The 25727-nt window shown below is 37.9% G+C and overlaps 1 pseudogene; it reads right to left on the reverse strand.

Moving 5' to 3' along the window:
• Positions 1-362: 362 nt before the first annotated feature.
• LOC147663009 (uncharacterized) lies at positions 363-25727 on the reverse strand (annotated as a pseudogene).

Below are 25727 nucleotides of genomic sequence, written 5' to 3' on the forward strand. Positions count from 1 at the left end.
GTACATATGTTAGATTCAAATGCTTCAGAAGTACTACAGTATACTGTAAGTAAACACCTCATGGACTTATGCAGTAGCACTTCCTTATAGTTCTATACTTTCACATTCATCATACACTACTAATGTATTCTTTCATTCATTTATGCACTACACATTCATTCAAAAAAAGTTTACACACTATTATACTAATGTAGTCTTTTTTTGACTAGTGAAGTTAGTTCTTAAAATAACTTTTTTTGTTAGTTTTGAATTTTTTTTGTATTTTTTGAACAGTTTTTTTTTATTTTTTTGTTTTTTTAAAGGAAAAAAAAGGAACTGTGCAAACAAAAAAGTGTCCAAAGGGAGCAAATAAACAAAAAAAATTAGCGGTGGGAGCAACGGTGCTCCGGTTTGCGCCGGGAAATCGAATCAATTGATTGCTCCCCATAGCACAATGTCTCTTTGCAAAATTTACAAATAATAATCAAGTCTCCAAGATCGGGACGGATGTCCGGATGTGGACTCAATGGTGCTGTGGATGGTGCTGTTGAAGTGCTGGGCACAGCAGGTGGAGGGTTGTCCCACAGCCTATCACATGAAGCTCTCACATAATTGAGAGGATGAAGGGTCTTTACATGACAAATCATGCTGGCGGTTCCAAAAGAATACTTTTTGGTCGGATCTCCTCTAGATAGTGTGGTCCCACACACCTTGCAGGTGACCTTCGCAGCATTCTCCTTCTTCTCTCCATCTGGAAAGGTGGAAAATTTCCAACTTTAAGCCTCTTTTCTCTTTGGCTGTGCCTCCTCAGCCACAAATTCCTCTTCTGAAGAGTGTTCAGAAGAATCTTCTTGCTGAAGTGCAGCCATATTAAAGTTCTTTTCTAAGACACAGGAGCTCCAGAAAAGAGATGTTTCCTCTGTGAAAGTCAAAGAAGAATGATAAAAATGGGTGGGGTCTTTCAACAGTTGGAATAGGAAGTATTATGAACCAATCAAATCTCTTGTTTTGAAGTCACATGGCGTGCCCGTACGGTATGCTTATGGTGTGCGTACGAACAATGTACCACCGCGATTTGCGTAATTGCTTTTAAAAGTAATATACGCTTATCAAAAGTTAAAAAATACTATTTTCATTATTATCTCAGATAATGTCTTGCCTAAATATTTACGTTAAATATATAGATATATCTTTTTTAACATTAAGAAACTTTTACGTGTACGGTGCGCAGTACAAACGTACATGACGTCAAGCAGAAGCGCTGATGCGACGCTGAACGTCAAAACGTATTCATAACGTATGCATGGGTACGCATACAGTACGAGTACAGATACAAAGGTATGTAATGTATTTAAAAAAAGTAAAATATTCAAAAATAATGAATACAAAAATGTAGGAAATTAGTATAAAAGAAATAAATATAATATTTAATACATTAAAAAACTGTCAATTACAAAACCTATGAAATTCACTGAAAAAAACCCATAGGTTTTAGGCATATTATAGTTAGGAATTAGCATTTAAAAAATCTTAAAAATTCAATGAAAAAACCATAGGTTTTACATATATTATAGTTAGGAATTAGCATTTAAAAAACCTTGGAAATTCACTCAAAAAGCCACAGGTTTCACACATGCTAAAGTTAGCTGGACATTTCACTCATACAAAACCATTGAAATACCCCGTTATAGTTAGTTCAGCTAACCATAAATTGCGTGCCCGCAATCCACTGCTGATGATGTCACATATTACATCACTCATGACATGGTCAGTGACATCACTCATGACATCACTGATGTGTAAGCGCGTCCGGTCATGTGACCTGAAAGTAACACTTTTTATTGGTGCAGCACAGTTTTGGTTTCTAAATGATGAAAGCCTGGGTCATGTGACCTTAAAATGACACTTTACATTGGTTCAGGACAGTTTTTTTCCCAAATGATGAAAGACCCCACCTTTTTTCCTTATTCTGACTTTGTCCTTTGACTGAGGAATACCTGTTTGGAGATCTTTGAGAAATATTTTGTACTTTAAAATGGAAAGGGGAGACCTCTCGGTCACCCCGAACGTATGGCTGGGTGCCCCGATCCTGCGGGAAGCCTTTGCGGGCGGGGGGCCTGTCCCGACCGGTATGCCCATAGTGGCGTGGTTGGAGCACGCCCCCGCCGCCTAAAAGGGTTGTCCTAACACTCGCCCGGAAGTCCGTGCACTTCTGGGCGGGATGGGGATGCTGCCCCGCCTTCCCGCTGCAAGATAAAAGGGCGCGGGAATCCAGGCAAGCGTCCTCTTGTTCCTGCGCTCTGAAGGCTGCACCACTCGTCGCTCGTGAGCCCTCAAGGGAACAAGCTGAAATTTTTTGACCCACCCACCAGCCCCTGTTGCAGAAGTTTGGGAGTAAACAAAGTTCTAATTCGCAATTTGATTGTAATTGATAAGCGTCTTGTTGGAATCGTTTCTCTCATCTTCAATTGATGCTAAGAATGTGCATGCAACTGAATACTTGCCTATAGGCCTTTTTTCCTTTGTAGAAATGTAATGAACTGTATGCAATAAAAGCGTTCTCTGTTATAGGACCTTTTTTCCTTTGTAGCAATGTTACAGTTCATTGGATATATTTAGCTACAATTTGAGATTAAGCATAGGTGTTTTCCCCCTAGTAGGTAACTAACTGTCATATTTATTTAGTCTTCGATCGGGCGGTAAGGTCATGATCGTGAGCAGTGATTTCAAGGTCCCTAGTGGGGGCGCCACCCATTATGGATGGGAGCGCCCGGGGGAGGGAGGCGGCCATTGGCCCCTCCCATGGGGGGGCGGCACCCATTACGGATGGATCGCCCAGGGGGAGACAGCCATAGGCCCCTCCCAGGGGGAGATGGTTATATGCCCCTCCCACAATTTTTCCGGGGGCCGGATATCCCCTCCGGCGGAAGAGAGTGCGGGGAAAGGGGGAGAGTCCACGCTGTCCTTCTTACAGATACCCCTCACGGGAACTCGGACGACCTTAAGATGGCGCAGAGTGAAAGGGGGCCCCCATGACAAGGGAAGTTACAGTTGGCTATGAGGGTAAAGTCCTCTGCGTATGCGCCACTCACACGTGAGGGCGGAAATTTGGTGATAGGGATCTGACACCGGTTAAGAACTTGCCGTTGGCCACTAACGATAGGATGTACAAAATTCGTATGTAATGCATTATGTCATGATGCTAGACTCGGTTAGGAAAATCTTTGTATTAGAGATTTGTTAAGGTTAGCCTGGATACCTGTCTTCATCAAGTGTAATAAAAGTTGAATTTTGTACATGATACATGAAACGTTTTTTAATTTAAAGTTTTAAATTTTGTTTCATATTTCAATAAATACGGCCGGGGGGTCGTGAGGCCCCCCTGCCTTCCAAAAGTTCAAACTGTGTCAGTCTCCTACCATTGGGATTGGTGGCGGAAGGGGTGGCGGGCATCCCTGACCTTATGGCTACAGTAGCAGCAGCAGCTGGAGCATCTGCACCCCCACCACCACCACCACCACCACCAAGAAGACCACCACAACATCACATTGTTGGTCAGGAAGAAGAGGAGGAGGAGGAGGAGGAGGAGGGGAGGAGGTGGCTGCCAGAAGACAATACCCCATACAGGCCAAAGCAGCACATTGTATGGGAGTTTTTTTCCATCCCAGAGGGCAAGAAGAAAGTGAATGCGCCAAAGGTGACTTGTCAAATCTGTGACATTGAACTTTCAAGGGGAACCCTAATAAAAAATATTCATTTGGTAATAACACTATGATTAGGCACATGCAGCGCAAGCATCCCAACAACTATGCTGCCGCAGAGGTGAGAGAACTGGCCAGTAACCCTCCCCAATCTTCACCCAACACCTCCAAAAGAAAGCAACTTACTCCATCGGGACCAGAGACAAGGGAGACGATCCCTTGCATACAACCACGGTTTGGTGAATTCAGGATCACATGTATTTTTTGTGGTAAGACCATCTCCTATGGTGAGCAGAGCATAAAGCTCATCTCCTTGCTGGTGACAACCACAATTGCCCCAAAAAACCATAATTTTTTCCTGATTTTTTTTCGCTCCAGTTGAGCCATTTTCAATTCCCAGTTTTTTGTTTCTCCCCATAAAAATAACAAAAAAATATAAAACAGTTCATAAAAGCCAAAAAAAGTACAAAATGTTCAAAAAACATTAAAAAAATATAAAACAACAAAAAGAAGAAAAAAACTGTTCTTTTTAGAACTACCTCCAAATTATAAAAAAAGGCTACATTTTTTAAAAACTCTATCATTCTTTTTTCCCCATGGTACGCTCCGCGGTGCGCGTACCGGGCGCTCCCCCGCGCAAATAAAAAAAAAAGCCCCCACATCAAACCTAGGGGGTCAGGGGGGGTCTACTCTGCCCTCTTATGGTCATTTTCCCCTTTGTTTTTGCCACCTCTTGTGTCTCGATCCTACCGAGACACAAGATGGCGGCCGCTCCGGACTGTTTGGAATGTTGACAGACACCCGAGAGCCAATCAGCTTTCCGCGCGCGAACTCGCGTAGCGCACTGGGTAGTGCCCCGGTGCGCATACCGGGGAGCGCTTATAGATATATATATATTTTTTTGAACCTAAATTACTCAAAATCCATGAGTGATGTAATATGTGACGTCATCAGCAGTGCATTGCAGGCGCGCAAGTTATAGTGAGTCCAACTCACTATAACGTGGGAATTTCAATGGTTTTATGTCAGTAAAATTTCCAGCTAACTATAACTGGTGTGAAACCTCTGGTTTTTTCAGTGAATTTAAAAGGTTTTTTAAATGCTAATTACTAACTAAAACTGGTGTGAAACCTATGGTTTTTTCAGTGAATTTCATAGGTTTTTTAAATGCTAATTCCTAACTATATATAGGGCTTCAAACTTATGTTTTTTCAGTGAATTTGAAAGGTTTTTTAATAGCAAATGTCTATAGCTATGAAATGTAATATTTTTTAAATGAATCCTATATTGTATATTTATGTAATCCAATTTTTTTATGTATTTTGTTCATATTTTTTTTGTCTTGGAGCGCTCCCGGTACGCGCACCGGTAAGCGAACCGGTAAGCGCAGTATTCCGGCGCGCCCCGGTGCGCGTACCAGGGCGCCTCCCGTTAGCGCACCCCCCCAAAAAAAGTACAAAAAAATAATGAAGGAGTGAGCAAAAAGAAAGGGGACAGAAAGAGTGGTGTAAAGAGAAAGAGAGCTAGAGGGAGGAACACAGAGAGACTGTGTAATAGATAGTAAGACAAAAAAAGGTGTTAGAGGAAGTAACTGAGAAAAGGAAAGACATAGGGAGTGACAGAGAGAAAGGATAGAGAGAGAAAAGGAAGGAGTGACAGAAAGGGACTGAGTGAACCAGAAAAAAAAGGAAAGTGAAGGAGTGTGGGTGAGCAGGAAGACTGAAAAAAGTTGAATGTGGTTGAAAAGTAAAGAAAAGAGAAATAAAAATGGAGGATAAGAATAAGTGAGGGAAGCAGAGTAAGGAAACAGGGGTAACATAGCGTGAGAGAAAAGTAGTGAGGTTAAAGCAAAAGATCATGACAAACTAAATTTTTTTAGTCACACTTACCATATAATTAATATAAACTTAATTATATTTTTTTTCTACACTTTGTATCTGTGAAAGAGAGAACAAAAATACGTTATAATTAGTAGAATATATATTTTAAAATAAAAGAGACAGGTCAAGAGGTTAAAAATCATAAAAGTGTATAAAGAAATAAAGCAAGAGTGAAGGATACAGAAAAGGAAATAAAGTAATGTAGAAGGACAAAAAGAGTGAAAAAGAAATAGAAGAAAAGCCAATTACTAAGAGTAAGGCAGATAAATTCAGTGTCAAAGAGGAAGAGAAGATGAGAGAAATGAAGTGAAGGTAAGTAAGATACAAAAAGAATGTGACAGAGTACGAAAAAAGAGATGAGTGAGTAAAGAGAAATTAGTAAAAGAGCAAAGGAGGAAAAGACGGAAAAGGCAAATAAAGCAGAGTGACTGAAAGCCGAAAAGTGGTGCAAGGGACAGAGGGGATGCAGACAGTTGAAATGGGAATGAGGGGTTGTGAAAAAAGTGGAGTAAAAGAATGGGGATGAAACAGAGTGAGAGAAAGGCAGTGTGAGTGAGTAAAGAGAGCTGAAAAAGGGTGGAAAAAGGAAAGTGAGTGTGAGACAATGGGAATACACTATAAATTACACAAAACAAACTATAGAATAACTTCTACAACATGTTACATAGTTTATTTTTGCTGTTCTCAGAATATATTGAACTTCACTAAAAACAGTGAGTTCAAACTATTCATCATATGACAGCGGGGAAAAAAACACAATCTAAAAGATTGTGTTTAAAAAAAAACATATAAACTTACTAATCACATATTTACACTAATCTTTGATTCACCTACTTTTCCATGAGGCCAAATAGTAGATCGTGAAGGTCCTTTTCATTGGAAAATACTCTGCTGTTCTTTAAAACTTCCATTTCATCGACTTTCTATAAAAAAACTCTAAGAACATCTGAAATATGTCTCAATTTTTTTTTTTTCTCGTTGTGTTAAGTTATGACTCTTTCCTAATTCCAACACTATTCCTTACGGCCAAATAGTGTCAGATTTATCAGTCTATTTTCAAACTCAGAAATTACCGTTTATCCGATGTTTTGAAAGAAAAGCTCATACCACATTGTCACAATGTATAACTATTCATATTCCCATCTCTGGATCACTCATGTTCAACATTTCCTATAATACTGATATCACTTACTATGAGATCCACTTACAGTACCCATATGAGAACTGCATTTTTTATATTATGTTCATCAATTTTACTCACAATATAATTTTAAATAGCACACTAACTTTTATTAACTGCTCCTGTCTTTATAGGCCAATTACCTTTAATGAAATTTCGGTTCTAAAAACACTAGGTAAGAATTTTTTAAGTCAAAAGGCAAACGTTGTTGAAAGTCAAATGAGTATCATTACAGAAAGACCAACCTTTTCGACATTTTAAATATGCTGTATAATGCCCTGATGTTGTTGAAGGACCGTCATGATAAATAATAGCTACAGTTACAAAGGTTCTTCCTGAAATTGATAACTGAGAAGCCACAACAATTTTAATAGAAGTTGTCAATTTAGTTCCATCAGATCTACATCGTTGAAACATTAAAATGACATACTGTTCCATAAGTTTTTATAAATAATGTGGACAGCTTTGGACACTTACATTGGAAACAAACCATATTATGATCAGCTGCTTCAAGTAGATTATTAAAAGACACAGATTTGCAGTCTGGTAAAGTCAAATATATAAATCTTTCAGTGTCTATTCTAGTACTACTTGATAAACTACAATTGTCGCAGTCATGCTGTCATTGATAGGAAAGCCTAAATAGATTTTCTACATCTACACCTTTATCTTCCAATACACCAAACATATACATTAAAAATTCCTGACAATCCTGCTGAATATTTTGTGAACATTTTTTTTGACCTGAACATATTTCGAAAACACTTTCTATTTTTGCTCTATCACTGCTACATTTCTGAAACACAGATTTCAATAAACCGCAGAATCTTTGGTCCCGATTTTCAACAATCTGTTCTTGTAAAGTTTTAAGAAAAAAAACAACATTAACCACTACATTAGCATAGCAGTTGACACCAGAACTGTTTTCAAATTGAAATCCAACAACATCTTGAACAGAATCCTTTTTCTTTCTGCTTACAATTACAGTTTGATCTACTTTTTGTCTTTTTGCTACTACCTCACTGTAAATATTCTCATTTCTTCTTTTTCAGCTTACCACACATTTTTCAAACAGAGGATATTGAGGCAAATGTGGAGCATACTCTCTTCTTAACCTATTGTATTCTTTAACACAATCTAGATCTGCACAAATCTTTGTCTCATGACACTCAATCAAGTACAATCCTGATAAAATTCTGACTCGTGATAATGCCACATATGCCATACCCTCTTTAAACACAGAACTTACAATGTTCACCAAAGCACTATCTACACTTAAACCTTGAGATTTATGAATTGTCACCGCATATGCCAAACAAACAGGAAACTGTTTTCGGAGAACATATAAGTCTTTTACAAGCAAAAATCTAGCAGAACAACGATTAATTTGTTGTACTTGCTCAATGCCATCAAACTTTATTTTTAAAAATTCAATTCTATCTCTATTTCTATAATTCACAAAATCAACAACATGACCCTTTGCTCCATTTACCAGACCTCTTTCAACATTTAAATTCCTTCTCAAAATGTACGACAATTTAAACACACATTCAGAGTCTTTTCAAAACCAGCTGTTTTAGATATACTTTTCTCTAATGAATAGAATTTTGTTTTTTAAATTTTCTGACAAAACAATTGTTGCACCCATATGCTCTATTTTATCTATTGCTTCCAGTTTCACAATCTCTTCATTTTCTAACTTTAACAATTTGTTGTTGAAGATGGAACATTCTTTCAGAGTTAGCATCAAACACATCCCAGATTTCTTCTCAGTAATTTTCTTAAAAATATTCTCTGGAAGAATGTTTTTATTTGGATACAAATTTGAAATTAATCGAGCATGTAAAGCTTCTTTCCCAAGCTCACTTACTTTTCCGATTCTTACATCTTGTAGAATATTTTTATAATCTTCATCCTTTGCCGGTCGCATATTTTAAAGCACTTCTGCATATTTAAAATTTAACCATATATTAACGTTTCCAATGCTTCCAAGGGACTTCCTAGTATCTTCATGCATGAGCATTTTAAACACTGGTTGTCCTTTTACTGGAGTCAACTGCAGTAGATCTCCTATAACAATAATGTGTTTTCCTCCAAATAACACATCATACTCTGTTCTAAGAATTTCTTGCATTCTCAAATGCACAAATGCAAGCATTAGATTTGAGACCATGCTTACTTCATCAATGATAAGAAGTTTCATTTTCTTCAGGACTCTGGAAACTTCAAAACACGCATCTCCTGATAGCTTGTTGTAATGCAACTTATTATCATGCTCAACTGGCAGCATCAGTAAACGATGTAGAGTAATCCCTTTAATGTTATGTGCTGCCAGTCCAGTTGGAGTGGTTACAACACAAGACAGTGGTGATTCAGTCCTTTTCTGCAAATAAGTTGCAATGGCTTTAACCAGGAAACTTTTTCCTGTTCCCGCTTCTCCACTTACGCACAGTCGGACAGGCTTAAATGATGTACATGAGCACTCTTTTTCTCATGTCTGACTCTGAATCCATGTTCAATCTGTTCTGTGACTTCATCATATATCTTTTTCTACTCAACGTTTAGTTGCTTTACCAAATCTTTTAAGTTAACTACATCCTCTTGAGCTTGTTCCGTAGCTCTTTCCACCTCATCCATGGCGGTTGCAGCTTCATTTTGGATAATTGGTCCTCCTAGTGGATCCTGACTCAATGAAGTAGAACTCTGACCGTCTTGAGAACTATCTCTAGCAATCTCTTCAGCAATTGTGGCTTCTTGCTCTATTTCTTTGTTCAACATTTGCAGATAATTTGGAAAAACAGGACATTCTATGGTATCCTTGGTTGCATTAAAAGAGTCTTCATAACAGAGAAAATCTCCAAGTAGTTCCTCTTCTGTACGCCATGGCTTAAAGAGTTGCAAAAGAGCTAAATAGTAAAATTCTCTTTTGTCTGGAGATTCGCAACTCAATTTTCGATGATTAATCAAATGGCCTTTTCTCTGCTTCACTAGACATCCTTCATACCCAATGACAGCATATTTTCCATTATTGATATCTTCCGTGATGTTCCTCTTATAACTGTAGTTTTGCAGAACTTCATACAAACACGTGTTCTCAAGGTGAGTACTTCTATTTGGATAGTATGTATCCAACATGTTTGTCTTCAAAATATCTGTACTGTTTGGTTCTTTTTCCGCCAAATATTCAATTTCTTGTACAGATTTCAAAACTCGGTTTCGTGTTGCAGCACGACCTAGACTCACCCAAATGATTGTTCTTGATTTGACATAGAAACTTGCTGATGATAACCGATCAGAACATTCATATGCTCCAATTTCTCAATGCAACAACATCTTCAGACTGAAACTGTATAATTTTTTACTTATACTCTTTTCATGTGAAATGTCTTCACACATTTCCTTCAGTTCAGTCTTTTCTTTTTTTTTTGTGATGTAAGACGTCACATATCGAGCCACAGCAATAGAGTTATCAGCAACCAACTGAATATCCATGTTAGCATTCCACATGGATAAAATCACTAGGTTGTAGTCGTTGATGTACTTGGACTCTTCATTTCTTTTTAAATTGTATGTATTTTTTGGTGATTTCCTTGTCACAGTATGTCGCAGAGAAGACATCAAATTATTTACTCTTCCTTTAGAAATCACTGGTCGTGGAAACGCGAAACGACATTTCGTGTAGAATTTCTCCTTGTTTTTAAATTTTCGACGACAGTACTTTCCACAACGATGGGATTGAAAATGTAAAACTTGTTGCCTTAAACTGTTTTCTTCAGTAGATTTCTGAACTGCACATGTTGAATATCCTTCAATGAAACTCATCACTGTGTCATCCGAATCAGTTCCAAATTTGGGTGCATCTTTAATCCATAACAACATATGTATGTGAGGAGCACCTCTCGCTTGGTACTCCTTCCTCCAAAAGAAATCCAAAACCTTTCTAAGGGAAGGATTTTTTTTGTTGGTAATAAAAGACATCATAGCTTCAAATCTATGATTAAAATATCTGCAAACATTCACTGGATCCAAAGAACACAGTTCTCCAGGTGTTTTCAATTCTATATTTTGTATGTTTCCATTTGCCTCTCGTAGAAATTGAAGTAAGTCGTCCCATGCAAACTCAGCACCGCTAAGAGTGAGGAACCATGTAGGAGTTCCTAAGTTTCTTAGCATACATTTCAATTCCCCATGACGACGGAACCAATACTCGTTTGTTCCACGCTGACATGCCATGAGATTGATTAGCTGAGATTCCAAAATGCTGTCTTGCAGATTGACTTTCTCCATAAAGTCCCTCGCCGAAACATTTTGCAGATGAGCTCCACTTTTTAGTATATGATTAACTGCATAAGAAAGCCCAGACAAATCACTTTCATACAGTAGATGAAACAAATACGGAATGCATTGACGAAACCTTGGATCTTCAGCATATAATCTTAAAGTCCGGTATTTAGCGGCAGGAATTTGAACTGGTCGATCGTCATATCGTCCACCTCGACCTGTTGGAAATAACTGTGGAAAACAACGAGCTTCCAAACTTTCTTCCCATACACTAATAGGACTTCCTTTTGCTGCTTTCATTTGAAACAAGTCAATTGCATTCCCCATTACTTCTTTGGAATGCAAAGGATGAACAGTATAATGTTCCTATATTTCTTCACTTCCAGACACATCAACTTTTTCAATTTGGCCAACTGAACAATCACTGTCTTCTTCTATAGCTGTTTCCTCTGCTCCAACACTTACATCTTTGTAGTACTCATTGTTTTTCACTAAATACAACATTGCCTTTTTGACTTTCCTAACTTCCACTAAATCTTGCCAGATTTTCTTATTCTTTGTCGGAAAACCATTAACTAGAATAACCAGGGGATCCTCATCCACTCTTTCTACACCAATTGTATCAATATTTTTCTTGACATCTAGAGGCAAATAAACAACTCTTCCCTTTAATCCTCTTTGTAAATCTGTAGGAGGCAATTTCCCTATCTTAGGCTCCATGCGAACAATAGCCGGAAAAGGATGGACACATTGAGTCAAAATAGATTCATAAGTATTTAAATCCATCAATTCAGAAGGAATATCTATCAACTGAAGATTATTATGAACAGCTCTAGCAGGCATTCTATTTTCATTTAATTTTTTCAAACAATAATTACAAACACACTGATCAAAACTCAAATCAAAAGAATTCTCCACCAACAAATAACTTACAAAATCCTTCCATTCACTATTATTTTCCAATTCACATTTTGCATATAAATCAACTAACCTATTCTGAATATTTTAATGAGTCCGTCGACAACACACACAAGTTAAATTAGGCCTTTCACTTGATTTCACCTTAAACTTGGTAATATCCTCATCATACTTTTCTATACTTGAAATCTGTACATTGTCTTCCACATTACCATCCATTACTATATCCATTTCTACATTGTCCTCTTTGTTCCCAAAATAACAAAACTCAATTTCTTCGCAAATAGTCTTTACATCTACTTCAGATCCATGCAAAAGAGTTTAACTGTTTAAGTTTAAGTGCTGGACTTTTTGCATAATACAACCTTCTCACTAATTTCCTCACCTTATTATGATGGCTAACATCCTAAAATGATGAAAAACACTCTACATACTTTTCTAGAAAGACAAGCCAGTGAATGCCCATGCAAACCTGTGTTTTCTCTCACTCTGCAAGGATCTAACTCTTGCAAGATCTTCATTTTCTGTTTTACACTTTTCTTACTATATGTACGTAAGAAATTTCGAAGCAAATCGATTGAATCCTGTCGCACACTACAAATACTACTGCACTTCCATGTGTACACTGGACCCTTAGTACGTCTCCCTAAAACTTCATCAGCTAACACCTCTTCTGCATCTCTAGACACAAGTTTCTCTTTTTCCAACGGACAACCATCTTTCACCTCACATGCTCGACCACTGGTGTCAACTGCATGCACCAAATAATTTTCCTGAAAGTAACTCTCCTCATTAAAAAATGGCTCAGAACTTGAACTATGCATCCATTCTCCAGAACAAACTTCACAAAAATTAGTCCGATTCATTATTCTTTCTCATCTACTGTTCAATTTGAAAACATCAATTGCCTTGTTAAGTATCTTAATTCTATTGATTACTAAAATAAATATTTTTTTCTTAACTTCAAAAGCCTGATCAACAATCTTCTCTACACTTTTCTTTTTCTTGTAAAAAGCAGCTCTCTGTTTACCTTTCTTTTCAGTTTTTAGCAAATTTAAAACTACCCTATTGCGAAACATTCGTCTACGAATGTCCCTAAATAGATTTTGCCTTCTATTGCTATCCATACTCTTCTCTCCTGCTCCAGTAGTGACATTTTTTGAGGGCCTCTCCCTCCTTTTCAAATTTGCTCTCTCCTTCTGGATCTTCACATTCCCGTTATCTTTTTTTTCCCTCTACATATGTTCCCAAAAAAAGACTTAGTTGTCTTACCAGGAGCTTTTTTGGTGTTTTTTGAAGTACTTGTTGTAGGGAATTCCTTTAATTCCGTTGCTCATTTTGTTCTTTTCCGTATGGTATTTTTTCTTCTCCTTTGCCTTGACGGCATTTTTGCTTACTTTTGAAATGTTGATTTCAATCTGTGGTAAAGAAACAAATAACACATTATAGACCACTATTATCAAACAACAAAGCAATGACAATAAGCAAACAATATAAACACTAATTTGCAACATATCTAAGTTTATACCACAGCAACTATATAACTAGGAGTAAGACAAAGAAAAACAGTTAGAGGGAGTAACACGAAGACACAGAGAGACTCAGACAAAGAAACAGGTAGAGGGAGTAAAACATAGAGAAGGACTAAGACATTTGTTGAAAGACAGAAAAAGGATGTAATAGGGAGAGGAAGTAAGTCAAAAAAGGGAGTAAGTCAGAAAAAGGATGTAACAGGGTGTAAAACAGAGAGAGGGTGTAACAGGAAGTAAGACAGAGAGAGGGTGTTAGAAGGGAAAATGTTGTAAAAGAGACTAAAACAGAGAGAGCCTGTAAAGGAAGAGACAGAGAGTAAGTTTGAGAGAGGGTGTAAGAGGAAGTAAATCTGAGACAGCATTTTACAAGAAGTAGGTCAGACAGCGGGTGTAACAGGAAGAGAGAAAAAAGTCACAAAGAGGGAGAGAGAGGGTATAAAACAGACAAAAGGTGTAATAGGGAGTAAATCAAGGACAGAATATTACGAAGAAAAAGGTTGATTAGATAGTATCTGCATGATTCAAAAAATATATTAGCACATTTCACAATCATGTCATCTATGTTTCCTCAGATTAGTCATGTTTTTTGATAATGCTTGGTTAAAACATTTTGCTGCATAGAGGAATTGCATTATGTTAAATAGTGAAGTTTCTGTAGTAAAATTGAATGCTTGTACATAGGACCTGTGCTGTGTTTCTGAAATGTAATTTAAAAAACGATTTTGGGGTAATTGAATGGCTTTTATATTTTTGATGATGAATTAATAGTGTTTACCTCATTAAATAAATATATTTGAACGTTTTACAATGATATAACCTGTGTTACCTCAGAATAGGATGCAGATTGAGCTTCTTTCTTGTTGGTTTGTGTCATGTTTTTTGATAATGCTTGGTAAATAGATTTTGCTTAATAGAGGTATTGCATTATATAAAATTGAGAAGTTTTACTAGTGACATGGAATACTTGTACATAGGACCTGTGCTGTGTTTGAAAAATGTTATTTAAAAAACGATTTTGGGGTAAATGCATGGCTTTTATATTTTTGAGAAAGAATTAATAGTGTTTGTCTCATTAAATAAATATATTAACACATTTCACAATCATACCACCTGTGTTTCCTCAGATTAGTAAGCAGATTGAGCAGATGAGGTGATGTCTATCCAGGGGTGCAAAGGACTTGAGCACTGTGTCCAATAGTGCAATGGACAAGACTTACCTTCTCTGACCCTTGGGCAAGCCTCACCTCCTCTGTGCCCCCTTGACAGACCTCAATGTATTGGGTATAATTAATAGTGACAGGGTGCACATGAAGTGACTCCTGAACAGGAGTGCAGATGAGGTGATGCCTGTCCAGGAGAACAGAGGAGGTGAGGCCTGTGTCGAAGAGTGCAATGGACATGACTTCAAAAAGCCTCTCCCCCACTGCATACTAAAACACAGACTTCACCTCTTTTGCACCCCTGAACAGACTTCTCTCCCACTACACTCTTGAACACAGGCCTCACCCCCTCAGCACCCCTGTGCAAGCCTCACGTCATCTACAATCCTAAACAGGCTTCACCTCATATGCACCCCTGGACAGGCCTCACCTCATCTATACCCCTGGACAGGCCTCACCTCATGTCCACTATTTATTCCTTCACCAAAATGTAAAAACTATTTATTTACCCAAACATCGTTTTTCACATCACATTTAAGAAACACAGCACAGGTCCTATGTACAAGCATACAATTTCACTACTAAAACCTCACTATTTCACAAAACACAATTCCTCTATCTTGCACATGTTGATATCAAGCATTTCCAAACAACATGCCACAAACCAATAAGAAAGAAGCTCAATCTGCTTCCTAATCTGAGGTAACGCAGGTGACATCATTGTAAAAGGTTCAAATATATTTATATAATGAGGCAAACACTAAAAATTCCTTCTCAAAAATATAAAAGGCATTCATTTACACCAAAATTGTTTTTTAAATAACATTTTAGAAACACAGCACAGGTCCTATGTACAAGCATTTCATGTCACTAGAGAAACTTCTTAATTTTACACAATGCAATTCCCCTATGCTGCAAAACCTATTTACAAAGCATTATCCAAAAACATGACACAAACCAACCAGAAAGAAGCTCAATCTGCATCCTGTTCTGAGGTAATGCAGGTGACATCATTATAAAAGGATCAAATATATTTATTTAATGAGGCAAACACTAATAATTCCTTCTCAAAAATATAAAAGGCATTCATTTACACTAAAATCGTTTTTTAAATAACATTTTAGAAACACAGCACAGGTCCTATGTACAAGCATACAATTTCACTACTAAAACCTCACTATTTCACAAAACACAATTCCTCTATCTTGCATATGTTGATATCAAGCATTTCCAAACAACATGCCACAAACCAATAAGAAAGAAGCTCAATCTGCATCCTAGTCTAAGGTAAAATGCAGGTGACATCATTATAAAAGGATCAAATATATTTATTTAATGAGACAAACACTAATATTTCCTTCTCAAAAATATAAGAGGCATTCATTTACACCAAAATCGTTTTTTAAATAACATTTTAGAAACATAGCACAGGTCCTATGTACAAGCATTCAATTTCACTACTGAAACTTCTCAATTTTACATAATGCAATTCCCCTATGCTGCAAAACCTATTTACCAAGCATTATCCAAAAACATGACACAAACGAACCAGTAAGAAGCTCAATCTGCATCCTAATCTGTAGTAATGCAGGTGACATCATTGTAAATGGTTCAAATATATTTATTCAATGAGGCAAACACTAATAATTCCTTCTCAAAAATATAAAAGGCATTCATTTACACCAAAATCGTTTTTTACATAACATTTTAGAAACACAGCACAGGTCCTATGTACAAGCATTCCATGTCACTAGAGAAACTTCTCAATTTTACATAATGCAATTCCCCTATGCTGCAAAACCTATTTACAAAGCATTATCCAAAAATATGACACAAACCAACCAGAAAGAAGCTCAATCTGCATCCTAATCTCAGGTAATGCAGGTGACATCATTGTAAAAGGATCAAATATATTTATTTAATGAGGCAAACACTAATATTTCCTTCTCAAAAATATAAAAGGCATTCATTTACACCAAAATCGTTTTTTACATAACATTTTAGAAACACAGCACAGGTCCTATGTACAAGCATTCAATTTCACTACTTAAACTTCTCAATTTTACATAATGCAATTCCCCTATGCTGCAAAACCTATTTACCAAGCATTATCCAAAAACATGACACAAACCAACCAGAAAGAAACTCAATCTGCATCCTAATCTGAGGTAATGCAGGTGACATCATTATAAAAGGTTCAAATATATTTATTTAATAAGACAAACACTAATAATTCCTTCTCAAAAATGTAAAAGGCATTCATTTACACCAAAATCGTTTTTTAAATAACATTTTAGAAACACAGCACAGATCCTATGTACAAGCATTCCATGTCACTAGAGAAACTTTTCAATTTTACATAATGCAATTCCCCTATGCTGCAAAACCTATGTACAAAGCATTATCCAAAAACATGACACAAACCAACCAGAAAGAAGCTCAATCTGCATTCTAATCTGAGGTAATGCAGGTGACATCATTGTAAAAGGTTCAAATATATATATTTAATGAGGCAAACACTAATAATTCCTTCTAAAAAATATAAAAGGCATTCATTTACCCCAAAATCGTTTTTAAAATAACATTTTAGAAACACATTACAGGTCCTATGTACAAGCATTCAATGTCACTAGAGAAACTTCTCAATTTTACATGATGCAATTCCCCTGTGCTGCAAAACCTGTTTACCAAGCATTATCCAAAAACATGACACAGACCAACCAGAAAGAAACTCAATCTGCAACCTAATCTGAGGTAATGCAGGTGACATCATTGTAAAACGCTCAAATATATTTATTTAATGAGGCAAACACTAATAATTCCTTCTCAAAAATATAAAACACATTCATTTACACCAAAATCGTTTTTTAAATAACATTTTAGAAACACAGCACAGGTCCTATGTACAAGCATTCCATGTCACTAGAGAAACTTCTCAATTTTGCATAATGCAATTCCCCTATGCTGCAAAACCTATTTACCAAGCATTATCAAAAAACATGACACAAACCAACCAGAAAGAAACTCAATCTGCATCCTAATCTGAGGTAATGTGGGTGACATCATTGTAAAAGGTTCAAATATATTTATTTAATGAGGCAAGCACTAATAATTCCTTCTCAAAAGTATAAAAAGCATTCATTTACCCCAAAATCGTTTTTTAAATAACATTTTAGAAGCACAGCACAGGTCCTAAATACAAGCATTCAATTTCACTACTGAAAATTCACTATTTCACAAAATACAATTCCTCTATGCATTAAAATGTTTTAACCAAGCATTATCAAAAAACATGACACAAAACAACATTAAAAAAACATTCTGCTTCTAAATCTTCTCCACAGAGCATACAAGTCTCTATCTAAATTAAATGAATAATTTCTTACCTTTACAAATGCTTTGGGAGACAGAGAACAATGTCAGACACACACACACCAATTTCTCTTTAGCAGAGCAAAAGGTATGCACTCCACACATTGCAACCATGACTGACACAGAAAACCTCTAATTCTACACAGATATGCCTCATTTCAACCAATCAAAACTCTTCCCTCACTATTTTCAAACCAACACCCTTCCCCCTCAGCCCTTTCTATCTGTTACCATAGCAACTCCCTCCTTACTTAACTCACAGGTTCAAAAGTTTATTCTACAATGTTGCAAATGAACTAAGCAAGGATGTTTGACCTCTCAATACACCAGCTTATCCGATGAAATGTTTCTTTAATTGACTTTTTCTTAACCATTCAAATTGCTTCTTTCACAAAACACAACCATGCACCCTAACTTTTAGTTTTCAACTATCGGAATCCACCAATCATTGCTTGTGATTCAAGAGCAGTGAAACTCCACAATTATTTTTGGGTAAACTCCTACTGTTTCAACTGCCATTTCATTCCCACACTTCATCTGACTGCACCAGAACCTTCTCTCATCATGTATTCTGTGTGGATTATTGGACATAGCTACATCCACTGGGCTCAAAGGTATGCAGCTAGCAGAAATTTTCACAACCTTGATTTAACAAATGTGGAAATCAAGTGGATTGGCCAGAGAGGATTGAGATGTCACCAATTGATACCATTGGTGAAAACCTTTTTGCATCTGCCAAACCCTGACCTCTTAATAGTGCCCTGTGGAGGAAATGACTTGGGCACTTTGACTGGGGTAGGTCTGGAAATGCTTTCAAAGGAAACCTTTGTTCAATTGATGACACTTTTTCCACAAACTGCCTTGGTATATTCTAAAATATGTCAAAGACAGAAATGGAACTGGTCCAACCAATGTTGTCCACAATTTGAGAAAGCACGGAAATATGTGAATAAATCTGTTTCTGCTTACATGAGAGACTATGGAATGGGTTCAATATACAACAATAACTTGCGTTTCAACATGCAAGATATCTACAGAGGAGATGGTGTGCACTTCTCAGATGAGAGGAATAGAATATTCCTCCTGAATTTAAGACTGTGCATTGGAACCTACTTGTAGGTACCTAAATCAGCCACAGAACCCAAAAGCTCTTTTCAGAGCTACCCTACCTCTGATCACTTAAAATGATTATCTTTCTCTAACTTTTTTCACTATTTTTCACCAGAGTACTCTCCCCGGTACGCTCCCCGGTGCTCGTACCGGGCGCTCCCCCCGTGAAATTTAAATTTTATTTTTTTATTTTTGGCATATATGCCCCTCCTAAACTCCCCTCAGAAAACCTAGAGGGTCAGGGGGTGTCTACTGTGCCCCTTTTTACCCATTCCCAACAGTGTTTGTCCTCCACCTTGTGTCTCAATTCGACCGAATCACAAAATGGCGGACTCCCGTAGGGCTCCCGGTACGCGTACCGGGGCACGCACCGGTGAGGGCTCCCAAAAAAATTTGTGGGAAACGAAATTACATAAAAACCACTGGACAGACTTTCATCAAATATAGAATAGACCCTGCTACATACCAGTCCCTACCATTATCCCACATTTGATGGTATTCCATTGAGCTATTTGGGCTGTAGCCCTGTCTAAATATTCTGAGGTAAATTACATGACAAAAACACATATGAAACTGTTGGAATTTACAACCAATTAAAATGTTACTTACATTTTGTACTTTTATGTGCTGACATTTGATTGGTTAAGTACATGAATATATATGAAAAATGAGAGGAAAACACAGCCATTTTGACTAATACTACCTGAGGTACATTTTGAAAGAATTTTGACAGAAAACTTCAACTACTTTGAAAAAGGTAAGTTGTTAATTTGAAAGGGGAACTATGTTGTGCACTTCAAGTTAATTTGGGAAAACGTTTTCTGATAGTTATATACTGTCCCTCTGTAATAGTTATAGATTGAGATAGGCTTCTCTGTTATAATTATCGATTGAGTTAGGCTTCTCTGGTATAATTATGAATTTACTTAGGCTTCATCACATGCACTTTTTAATAGTTCTACTTCCTGCCTGAAACCATACACTGCCTAAAAATTACTTCACTGTTAAAAACTCAGAAGTACCTGTCTGAACTTAAACCCAACAGTACCCTAACGCTACTAATATAGTACATTTTTATGTAATTTTCAGAAAGAAAATGGAAAGAGATAAACAATCAACTGCCATTTCTTTCGAAATAAAGGTGGAAAATCCAGAAGAACAAAAAGATGAACTTAATTTCATAGATGAATCTTTGGACCAACAGTTCATAGAATGTTTGGAACAAATAGAATCATGTACTAATAATTATGAAGAAATTCCAGACAATATTATGTTAGAGAGTTTTATTGAATTTTGAAAAAGAATCAGAAGAATACATTTATATTTAATAATTAAAAATTGTTTGAGACATTATTCATTTTTATATGTAATTCATGAAGTAGTACCAAAATGATTATATTATAAAACTAAACTTATAGTATACTGTGCAACTTTTTTGTGTTACATAGTAAGTTTACTCATAGTTACTACCTTTCTTCCACTATATTATCTCCAATGTGTACTTTACATCTCTTTTTCATCATAAGGTAGCAGGATAGACTACCCATGATCCCCTAGAGCTTCTCAGGGAGTGCTTAAAGGATCTGTTTCTGCTTTCCTGATAGACTATGTTATGGATTCCATATACCACAATAACTTCTATAACAACATGCAAGATATCTACAGAGACGGTGTACATTAAATTTAAGTCTCTGCATTGGCACCTACATGTAGGTACTTAAATAAACAAAAAAAAACAACAAAAAGAATTTTTTTTTAAAACAGCTACTTTTTTTTAAAACTGTCATTCTTTTTCCCCATGGTACGCTCCCCGGTCCGCTCCCTGGTGCACGTACCGGGCGCTCCCCCCCGCGAAAATTGGAAAAAAAAAACAATTGATGCAGGGGCACTTTTATGGCCCCCACATCAAACCTAGGGGGTCAGGGGTGGGTCTACTCTGCCCCCTTATGGTAAATTCCCCCATTGTTTTTGCCACCTCTTGTGTCTCGATCCTACCGAGACACAAGAATGCGGCCGCTCCGGACTGTTTGGAATGTTTACAGACACCCGAGATCCAATCAGCTTTTCGCACGCAAGTCGCGTAGCGGGCCCGGTACGCGCCCCGGTGCGCGTACCGGGGCTCTGTCATAGATATATATATTTTTTTTAACCTAAATTACTCAAAAACCACTGGACAACTTATCTTGAGACATAGCAAAGGCACATCGGGCTACCAGTCCCTACAATTTTGCCAAGTTTGGTGAAAATCCATTCAGCCGTTCGGGCTAAAAGTGAGTTCGACCGCCCTATGGAAATTAACATGGGGAAAACACGTTTTGGGACCCCCCTTTTATCTCGGCCCCCGCTTCACGAATTCCCCCCCCAAACTTTCAAGGAAGGACCGAAGCTCTGCGAGGCAAATTTGAGGAAATTTTTTCAGGCAGATTCGTCAACCGGCGCTAAAGTTATTCACAATAGAATTTTGAGATTTTGCATTGAAAAAAATCCTAACTATAACTACCTACTGGAGACCGCCAGTAGGTAATATATTTATATATAACAATCAATCTTTCTGTACTACTAATAGTTATTCTATTTCTAACATATCCCATCTGAGTGGCTGTGAAGCTGTGTGACTGGCTGTGTCAGTGTGTGAGTGGATGTCTTAGTGGCTGTATGGGTGTGTGGGTTGCTGTATGGATGTGTTAGTGGGTATGTGGGTAGTTGAATGAGTGAGTGGGGGATGTATGAGTGGCTGTATTGGTAAGTGAAATGGTGTGCGAGTGGCTGTCTGGTGATTTAGTGACTGTGTGAGTGGTTGTATGGGTGAGGTGGTTGCAGTGTGAGTGGGTATATGGGTGGATGGATATCTGTTTTAATGGCTGTAAGGGTGAGTGAGTGGGTGTGTGAGTGGTTGTATGGATGTGTAAATAGGTATGTAAGTGGTTCTGTGGGTGTGTCAGGGGTTGGGTCAGTGGATGTATGGGTTAGAGAGTGGGTGTGTGAGTGGCTACATGGGTCAGTTAGTGGATGTGTGAGTATCTGTATGAATGAGTGGATGTGTGCGTAGCTGTTTGGATAGTGATTGGTTGTGTAAGTTTTGGTATGTTTCTGTGAATGGGTATGTGAGGAGTTGTGTGGGCGTGGGTGTTTGAGAGGTTCAATGGGGGTGTGAGAGGTTGTGTGAAGGGTTCTGTGGATGATGTCATCAGTGATGTCATTTGCGATATCTTGAAAAAAATATTTTTATTGTTTTATAAAGTCAGACTTGATCATAAGTAAATTAAACCAACCTGCAAGTACATATAAAATATTAGACTAGAGATTAACCTAGATATTAAAATATCTGCCCCGTACAGCCACATTTAGGGCACTAACCCTGCAGTTCCTGGTCCACTTTGAAATCTTATCATGCATGTATGATAGTGTATATACAGTTTTGAATAGCTGCAATTTTAAAATAATAGAGTGCATTGAATCCTCTACAGTCTCTAAAGCAGCAAGAATTTCTTAGAAGAGTACCTCATCATACAGAGCCTTACTCCACTTAGCAGCAAGACCAGGACTGTTGTTGTCCATGTGTTCACAAAAGCCTTGGCAGATGGTGCTAATAAATTATTCTTAGGCTCTTTATGCAGGCAGGTGAGTAGTTCTGAGGCTGCGAGACTCTTTGTAAGCTCACAGTCAATCATAAAGAAGTCCCTAACCTGTAAGTATACAAAAAAAGAAGCAATGGGGAGATTGAAGGAGACCTCTAAACCAGAGAATGAGCAGAACCCATGAAGATCGTAAACGTGCCCCAAAAGCTCAACCCTGTAATGGGACCAGACTCTGACCACTTGATCATGGAATATAGCTGAAAACATTGGGTTGTCCCATAGAAGTGTATCCAGGTGCCTAAGCGGAAAAGTTTATTTAGTGGAAATCTCACAGCATATTTATAGTTTGTCCTTAATAAATTTAAAACCGACTCGCTTGAAATAGTTGGGATCCCTGAGTCTAAACAAAAACAGCCTTCAGTCAGGTTCCAGCACAAAGTAATAGCGAAGGGCCATAGAGTCTAGAAGGCCAACTGTCAGAAGATCATGGAGACAGCCAGCAAATGCCACCTAGAAATAAAACTTGAAGTCAGGGATCTGAAGCCCCGCTGACTATAGGGGAATTTATTAAGCTGTACTGCACATCTATCCCACCTTGAGCCCAAAATAAAACTGCTTATAGCATCTTCAAGCCATTTAAAAATATAATTTGGGACCCATAGGGGAATTTCCCAAAATAAATATAGTAATTTGGGTAAAACATTCATCTTGATAATGTAGCATCAATCGAAGATGCTGATGGGAAGCTTTTTCCACAGTCTTAGTTTCTTTATAACAGATAGTAAGAGTGGCTCATAGTTTAGCTTAACACTTTCTCTCACCTGTGAGGTCAACTAGATGCCTAGGTATGTGGCTGACGGTCTAACCCCAGGTATCAGAACTCATGGTTTGAATTTAAGAAGAACTTGAGTTTTAGCTATATTGAGTTTATAGCCAAGGAATGTTCTAAATGTGTTAGCTTCATCAATAATGGATTCAAGAGTGGCTGATGGGTTAGATGAGTAGATCGCGGCATCGTCCGCATACACAGTTATTTTAAGTTCACAGTCGCCATAGATAATACGCCGAATGTGATCATTCAGATACAGGGAGCACAGATATGGCACCATGTATAAATCAAATAATGAACAAGATAGTGAACACTCTGCCGTTATAAATCCGGAAAGGTGTAGAAGATGTCCCGCATAGGCTAATTATGCATAAGAGCTTCTGTATATAGATTGTACCCATTTACAGAAGCGATCACCAATGCCGAAGGCAACCATCGTTACCCAAGGACATTCCCATTCTATGCTACATCAAATGCAGCAACAGCAGTGTTGACATGAAAAATTGTGTCCTGCCCTTGTAACAGCCTTTAGTTGTTTGATTGGTTTGCAATGTTTCCTGATTCTGTCCATCATGGAATTGTCGAAGGTCTGAGTTTACTGAAATTGACATAGATTCGATTACCAGAGGTGAAGAGGGTTGAGCTTTGCTTCAGAAATCCTGTCTCAAAAAAGAAAGTTGCTGATGCAAATCAGGTTGGGATGAGAGTTTGCTGTCCTTGCAATAGAGGCAATTGTTTTGTTGTTCCTATTTTTGGAAAGTTGATGAGCCCTCTGGATTTGTAAGTCCATGTCCCAATCTGATAGATAAACGCTTCCCCAAACAGCTGCACTATAAATTGAAGGGGTTGTCACCTTCTTTTCCTTCCAGTGTGCCAAAAACACAGAGGTTATTCCATCTCTGACGGTTTTCCAAGTCCGCAATGTTATGTTGGATTGAGTCCAAGTTGTGATTGTGACCATCTATGGATTTTTTAGCTGCTGATCATGGAGCTTGAGTTCCACCATTTCTGTAGAAAGACTCAACACTTTACTAGTAACCTCAGCGAATGATTGCTGGATAGTTTCAATAAGGCTCGGTCTTGGGCATAGTGTTGTTGTGCCTCTGCCGGATGAGCCCACAACAACTGCAAGATAGCAAGGAGAGACAGTTCCTGCTCATCGTCTACTACAAAGGGATCAGACAAGGCTGCTGGTTGAGAACAGTCAGAGAGGACTTCACCTGATAAATAGTAGCTAGTCTAAGAGGGAGCTCAGTTGCCTGAGCTGCTGGAGGTGGTAGGTGGCAGCTCAGTAGGCACTTGCTTGTCTACCTTTGTTGGTTTTTTAGATTCCATCTAAACAGAAGACAAGCAGGAAATTAAAGATTTCACCTATACTTTTGGCATGACCCTGACCCACAATTGATTACCGTTGACACCATTGCTCATGGTCTGACTCCCCAACCATGAAAAGGCTAATTTGCCACAATATTTACTTCTAGAGGCATCTCAAAGCTTCTTAGTTTTACCCCGAGTGCTCTTAAGCAGCTGATTAGACTTGTTTTACTTAGGTGGCCGTGCAATTCTCTGCCACAGTCTCTGCCGCTGTCTACTTTATTAAGCTCAGAGTTATTCCCACATTCCTTGCTGCATTAACAGTATCATTATTAAAGCTGGGCACATGTGTGAGGGCTGAAATTATGACTTCAGAAATGGAAGTTGAGAAGCAAGGGGCCCCGTCCAGCTGAGACGGGGACAACTCAGGTGAGGAAGCAATTAGCTGGCTACCATCCCGCACAGCATCTTCCATAACAGCATCAGCTCCCAGTGTTAAATTCACTGCATAGATAGCCCACTTAGTACTCACAGTTAGCCTGAAGGACCAGCAGTCATTTGTTTTATACTGCTCTGGTTGAGTGGCTGTATGACAACATCAATGGCATTAGAGAGTGGGGATTGTAGCTATGTATTAGAGGCATAACTTCCTCCTGAGATCCCACAACAATGTTGCCTTCTGTCATAATGGCAGAGTCAGTAGTTCCCTTTCGGGCAGCAGCCATTACCATGTCCACTATGGTGGATGTATTCTCCAAGGCTGGTGTCTCCATGGAGTGTGCACGCAGGATACTGTTTGCTGAAGCGAACTTGAGCAACTTCAGAATCGAGAGACCAACCAATAATTTCTCACCATTCACTGAAAAGTGCATTAATTCAGTTTGGGCCAGCAT

This window comes from Lissotriton vulgaris, unplaced genomic scaffold (genome assembly GCF_964263255.1).
Source record: "Lissotriton vulgaris unplaced genomic scaffold, aLisVul1.2 SCAFFOLD_988, whole genome shotgun sequence".
Lineage (NCBI taxonomy): Eukaryota > Metazoa > Chordata > Amphibia > Caudata > Salamandridae > Lissotriton > Lissotriton vulgaris.